The following is a 7,366-nucleotide window of genomic DNA, read 5'->3' on the forward strand; positions in this document are numbered from 1 at the left end:
ACATCTGCATGTGGGTTGGTGTTTTCTGAGGAATAGATGGGTAAGTTGTACTTTACCTGAGAGGGAAGAGCTGATCTTTACTCCTCAAGTATTACCTTCCTCCTAGCAAGAACATGGACTACAGATACAAAACCTGGTTGCACTCAGCCTCAGACTTGCAGGTTAGTCTGGAATGAGTACTATTTCAGGAATGAATATTGATGAGTTACACATCGAGTTTCACCTCACTGCAAGCAGTTGTGATAAAATTTCCTGAAGAACTGGGTTCTAAGGAATGGCATGCCTGAAAATCTGTATGTGGTACTGACTCTAAGCCAGTTCCTGTCTTTGAATTAGGTCAGGAATAGAATGTACTTGTGAGGTTAATACAGAGAGGCAAAAGGGCTAACAAATAGATTGTTCTGGAAAACAGAAATGGGGGATTGCAATACTGAAGGGGAAGCAGTGCTTAGGACAATGTCAGAGCTCTGACAGAAGTGACTGATGGGTGAAATACTTGTAGAGGGAAGGAGAGAAGGATCCCAGTGAAGAACATGTCTGCCCGGCTTCAGAGGGTCAGTCAGCAGAGAAGCAAGTATTGATGCTGGGGGAAAAAGGAGCAGGGAAACATTGCTCTAGAGATGGCATGTCTAGTGGGAGGAAAAGATAGAATGGAGGAAAACATACAAAAGTAAAACACTTGATCTTTTCTGTCATCCTTCCCCATCAGGAAACAAAGGTGTGGCTATGTTAAGACCTTAAAGCCTGCCTGGAATGTGAGAAACCACTCCAGAAAGAAAAAGGGGCTTAAGCAACTTTGTTTCCAAACAAAAGCAGATTTCTTCTTTACACCCAGGTGCTGCTAATTCTTTGTTGTAAATATGCTTAAAAAATAGCTGTGGTTTGTGGCCACATGTGACACTATATATTATAATGTATCATCTATGGGATTTGTATGTGGATAGCAAAGAGCTGTGGCATCTGAGCAATCCTGGATAAGATATTTTCTTGGATTTGGATGATTGAAGAGATGCTAACTGGTAATGTTTTATGCTTTATATTAAGGACTAAAATAGAACACTGCCTGTAACACTGTTTAATCATAAAATCACAGAATGGTTTGGAGTGAAAGGGACCTTAAACATAATCTCCAACCTGGCCTTGGACATCCCAGCCAGGGATGGGAAGGGCTCTGAGGCTGTTCTCAGCTGTGCCCCTTAGCTGCTGGGAGGAAAATAAGGACAGATCGTGCAAAACCATTAAAAGATGTGCCTATCTATTTGTAACAGGGCACCATGCAGAGTATGGGCATTTGTACCAGGACACAGACTGTTAAAATCTTAAGAAAATAAGTGTTTGACTAAGGGAAAGGCTGTTTGACTAGCAGTGAAGTCCTGAGGAAGGCTGTATTTGGTTATCTACAAGGTAATTTTGCCAGAAGAAAGGTTTTTGGATTTGCTTTGGAAAACTGGAGCTAACCTGCCTCAGGAATGGAGGGAGTCTCAAGCTAGCTGTGTGGTCAGCTCTGTGAGAAGGTGTACCAAGATGGGGAGAGCCTGGTTTTCCAAAGGGATAGAGTTTATTGCTGGGAAATGTCTTCCTCCTTCACAATGAAGCTGGGAAAGTCATCTGTGGTATAGCATGTCATTTTACAGAAGCTCTGGCACACGAGCACCATAATTGAGTACAGGGAAAAAATGACTGGGCCCATGAAGAAGTGGAGAAAGGGTGTGGGAAACAGCTGGCTGCAGTGGAAAGAGAGTAGGGCTGACACATTGGGAGGGTTGGAATAAATTCTATTCTCTTGTACACTTCTACAACTTAAATCCCTATGTTTCAGCAATTATCAGTCTTACTCATAAAGGGTGCAGAGATGTGTTTGCAGAAGGGGAGGGTGTCATTACCTGCAGGGTGACTTCCAAAAGAGTTCCTAAAGGAATTGCTCCAGTCAGAAAGAAAAGCCTCGATTTATTTGACAGGCTCTCTAAGTCATGACTATACTTCTTCCTCTCCACCCATCAAGAGAAAAGAATAGCAAGTGCTTGCAGACAGTTTTTGAGAAACTACCTGTACCTTTCCACTGTTTTTCTTCAGATGAATCTCCAAGCCCAAGCAAGCCTTGCAGAAGCTGGGATCAGAGCGATTGTCCTGGGGGGTGGGGGGGAGGAAAGCAATGGGGCTTAAAATCCCAGTGATAAATGTGAGTCAGATGCTGTTTCCATGGGGGATGTGCCGTGAAATTCAGGCTGAGCCCTGCCCTGTTCTCTTGCAGGCACTTGCAAGCCTGTGCAGGGAGCTGCCCAGCCAGCCTCCATCTGCAGGCAGTGATTAACACACTGCCAAGGCTCCCTCTGACTGCTCCAGCATCTTTTTCCTCCTGAACTGCCTGAGTGGGACCTGGAAGTCCCATGAGGGATGTCCCAGTGGACCACTGTCTGCTGTGAGAGATGCTGTTCCAGCTGCAAGCACAGCCCAAGCTGGGGTTTGTTGGGTTTCTATGTTTAGGGGGTGGTTTATGCTTATGGCCACTGTATAATTATGATTATAAAATAGCCACCTCTTCAGTTTCTGCCTCTTGGCAGCTCTTAGGAAATGACCTAATTTGAACTGCCAGCAGTGAGGACCTTGAACCCTATCAAATGTCACTTTTAACTGAACCTAGAACCTCTAGACATTTGCCAGGCTCTGCTGCCAGTGACAAAAATAGTTAAGTGAGATTTTTCCACTGCTGGACACAGCCTCCCACAAAATGAATCCACAAGGCAGCCATTCATGGCATGCTGAATGCCTCCTCTTCTCTCACTGCTGACTTTGGGATCAATAGGAATTCAGGCTGGGGCTGAGAACTGATCTTTTATGCCTTGTTCTAATGCTGGCCTTTAGTCCTCGCCTTGCCATGCATTGGGTGGCTGCGCTTCTGCTCTGCCCCAGCAGCACTGCTGCTCCCTTTCCAACACCAACAGGGCAGGTCCTGCTGGTTGACAGGAGCTGGCATCTCCAGCTGCTGCTCATGGCTGTGTGTGAGGAAAGAGCAGGGTGGAGAGCTGGGGAAGCTGCACCACAGGACAGGTTTTTCAGCTTTGGGCTGGCTGTGCCTCCAGCTTATGCCAGCATCGCCTCTGCTTGTGGAGAGCTGGGGGAGCCCTTTCCAGACCCACAGGCTCACCTCAGCTGCAGCTCTGTAATTAAAAGGAACAGCTTTAAATATCCTGGCAGTGGAGACGCAGGGCAGAGCGAATTCTCAGCAGGGACTTTGACGTGACCATAGCTCAGGTGATGTCCCACCATCATCAGCAGCACAGCAGAGGCAGAGGAGAGGTGGGGCCAGCCTTCAGCAAGCCATGATTCATGGCTTGGGCCACTTGCACAGTGTGAGTGCAAACAGATGGGGAAGGTTGGGGTGGGTGTTCAAAAAAGTTCCTCTTCTTTTGTGGCATTAGCCACTCCTTTGCAGCTCTCTGTGACTTTATTCTGCATGGGGTGACTGCAGAAAAATCAAGGGTGCCATGGGGTCTGTCACTGTTTTCAGCTAGAAGCAACACAGCTGTGCCATGGGGTGGGGTGGCCGCTTCACAGATGAAGAATGGCCTTATTTGCAGTTTGAGGGGCAGCTGCTTTATCCTGATTTTTAATACCAGGGGATTGTGCCCTCACAGTGTGGCTGCTCTATAGCATGGGGCCATTCTGATCTGTACACTCTCAGTCATTAACATCACTGCACTGCCAAGTAAAGAATTTTTTTTATCGTGGTTTTATTCCTATTTTCCTTCTTTTTAAATTTTTCCTGGAAGACCTATAAACCTTTTAGGTGAGGCACAGAAAGGGACTTTTTCCCTTATGCACAGCTTGTGGCTGTAGCCTTTGTCCTCAGTGCTGAGCTGAAGGTTTTTGCATGGTGTGCACATCAAAAATGCTCTAGGAAAGAAACCAGGGTGCAAATCCAGTGTAAAAAGATGGAAGAGGGAAGGCTGAATCAAGCTGCCCCTACTGATTGTGCAGATCATGTTTTTATGGCAAGTGTGTGAGGTGAATGAGTGAGGCCTTTCCTCCTGTTCACAGCAGGGTCAGCAGTGAAGTCAGAGCAGGTTACTCAGGGCTGCACCTAGCCCCATCTTGAAAACCATCAAGGATGGAAACTGCACAACCTCCTGGTCTCTTGCTGGGCTGCTGTCCTGACAAGTTCCTCCTCATGAGTTTGAACTTCTCTGGTTTCAACCTTTGCCTGTTGTCTCACCAGGGTGAGCAGCCTGGGTCTTTCTGGTTGTCTCCCCACAGCCCCAAGGCTGCCATGAGCCCCCTCCCAACCAAACCCCCTCTTTCCAGGCTGCACAAGCTCTGCAGCCTGATCATGTTAGTGCAGCCCAGGCTGTCATCATTGCATGATGGCCCATTAGTAGCCAAGGTAAGAGGAACTTTATCAGTGGAAAACAATATGCAGTTCCTTTGGTGAGGGACAGTGCGGCCTCTTCCAGGACTTAATTGTGGGAGAAAGAAACAAAACTCGAGGTAAAAACCTTGAGGGTTTCCTGCCCTTAAGGGGCAGGAAAGCTGAGCAAGCAGCAAACACCACTTGGCAGGTTGTCCCCATCAAGGGCTGTTAATCCATGTGCCCAGGTCCCCTGCATAGAGTTGAGCTGCTCCTCCTTGTCAGGGCCAAACTTGCTCTGCCCTTGGCTTGGCACTGCACTTAGGAAAAGCTGATTTGTGCTGCCACCAGTTCCCCTTCCTGAGCCTGTCAGTGCATCTCGTGAGCTGCCACTTCTGCTTTTCCAGCCCTGCAGACAGCAGTGAGCACATCCCTTCCCAGAAGAGCCCGTGCTGATGGCACCTCTGCCCTTGGGGCTGCTGGCACAGCTCCCATCTCACTCCTGGGGAAGATTTCTATTAAACAGTGCAGGTTTTCCTTCTATAAGTGGTTTGTTTTACAATATGTCACATTTATGTGTAAAATTATCCCTGAGCTGGTCCTAGCAGTTCCTCACTACTTTTTGTGATTGGACTCTGTTGTCATCACCTTGTCTTTTCCAGAGTTCAAGTGTCTGGGCTAAGACTTTCTCTGCTGTCTTCTTCAAGGTGAGTAGAGGATTTTTTTTTGTATGTACTGAAGTATCTTTGGTTAGTGCTAAAAATTATTTTAGCAGAAAAATGTTGTTTTGTCTGTACTTAGAAAAAAAAATCGTCAGCCATTCAACTCCAAGCTCAGTCTCTGTTTTGGAAGCAGTGCCTGAGATTTGTGGATAGTTTCTGCCTTTTGTTAGAGTGGTGCCCATGGTTTTTAGAAAGGAAAAGTCATGGAAGTGCGAGCTTCTGGAGGACACCTTCATCCATAGAGTCCTGATAGACCAGTAGAGGAAGTCACTAAAATGCCTGGGTGCCTAAGCTTGTCCTTGGGACTAACACTCATCCCCCAGGCCCCTGGAATGTGCAGATAGTCATCAGGCTCTGCCTGGGAACCTGAGCTGTTCCCTAATGCAGAACGAATTTCCGGAGCCTGGCCAGGGCTGAGTTGAGTGGCTCTTGCCTCAGGCTTGCCCCAGGAGGATGTGCCCTCACCTGCCTCCCTGGGAAGGTCTCCCTGTGTAGGAAGGTGCTTCCTAGATGTTTATGGACAACTACAGACTTGCCTGGAGGATGGCATGTGGTGTAGGTGCTCCAGAGGCAAATTTTCTCAAGGACATGGCAGGAGGAAGGGCATTTTATAGAGCAGATTCCCCCGGAGCCCCCTGTCTGCCCAGGGAATGCATCTCCCTCACCTCTAGCTGAGCACCCAAATTCCTTCTCCATATGCAATCAGTGAGGGAGACCAGGCTGTTTTTTCCTTTTTCACAAGGCTCTGGTTCACCCATGTGCCCTGCATACCTCTGCTATCAGCTGTGTGAGGAGGAACACAAACACTTCTGGAGGGACACCGTGATCAGCTACAGCCAAGCAGCAGCAGACCTGGCACAGCCCTGAGCAGCAGCCTCCTGACACACATCCTGAGGTGCCAGCCTCTCAGGCACACCTGGAAAGAGCCCTCTGCCCTGGGACAACACCCTGTGCATTTGCTGGTTTCATTTGGATTCGCCCATTTTCCCCTCTGCCACACCCAGGCTGGTGAAACACGAACAGAATGGATGTAGCAAGATTTAAAGCAGGGATTTGTCTTTGGGGGGAGTGTGGGAACATGAGGGTGCAAGTGAGAAAAACATAGAAGACAATCCTGATCGATCACTAACCTGTCTTTACCTCCTCCAGTTGTCCCAGCCTCTCCTGGTGCCCAGGCATTCCCCCAGACCAGGGTGCCTCATTCTGGGGTTTTTGGAGCTAAGGCCATCAAGTAAAATGGGCTTTGGGGATCCTTACTGGTATCCCAAGTGCCCAGCTCTCCATCTCAGGAGATTCATCTGCTGAGACAGACTTGCTGATCTGGTTTCAGGGGACCTGCAAGTTTCTCTGAAGTCAGCCCTCTTGGTTGACTGGTTCATATCGTTCTCTCAGCTTGAGACCAAACACTCCACAGCAGCTTCCCAGAGGGGTAAAACTCTTGTTGTTTTTCCACAGAAAAATGCAAAATCCCATGGTAACCAGTGACCTCCTTCTTTGTGCCAGTCCCTTGAGCTACCAAGCATGGCAGGAACCATCCCAAAAATCCTGGGAGAGAGCCTCAGCCATTGTAACCCAAAGAGAATGAGTAGGGGCTGAGGGCACCACATTCTCCTCCGACTCGTACTCCCCTTTCCGGCACCATTTTAAAATACAGTAATACATCATTCCCTGTGTTTGCTAGGAGCAGCATGGAAAGCTTCCCTCAGGTGTCCTCTGCTGGGACCTGGAGCAGGATGTGCTGGGAACAAGGTGGGACTTAGATCAGGGGAAAAGAACCTGAAGATAGGGGCTTGGAAAGGAAGGAAAGGGAGAAAATAGGAGAGAGTCAGTGCTAGAAACACAGCAGGGAAGGCAAATGCAGAGCACAGATAAGAGGATGAAAGTGGGGGGAAACAGCAAGTTGTGGGGAATAACAGGAACAGGTAATATTTGGGATAAAATGTAATGGCCTGAGTATACAGGAGGTCAGACACAGTGTAAAACATACAAAGGACTCTCCCAGCTTGAAATGCTGGCACCACAATAGGGTCTAGCAAGTGGTTCTTTAGTTTTGATGATGAAATCAAAGACTCCAGCCTTCTGATGGTCAATATGTGGCAGCACAACTCCACACCACAAACTAGCTTTCTCCAATTATTGAAAAACAGAAAAGCAAAAAAAACCAAAATCAAAACCCAAACAAAACCACCGAAAAACCCCAGAGAGAAGCAGAGCACAACTGAGATTAAGACTGCAGTCTCAGGTGATGCTGGCATGAAGAGGAACTTGCATTGCAATGAAGATCTGCAAGATCATTGGC

Source organism: Catharus ustulatus, chromosome 4, assembly GCF_009819885.2.
Source record: "Catharus ustulatus isolate bCatUst1 chromosome 4, bCatUst1.pri.v2, whole genome shotgun sequence".
Classification (NCBI taxonomy): domain Eukaryota; kingdom Metazoa; phylum Chordata; class Aves; order Passeriformes; family Turdidae; genus Catharus; species Catharus ustulatus.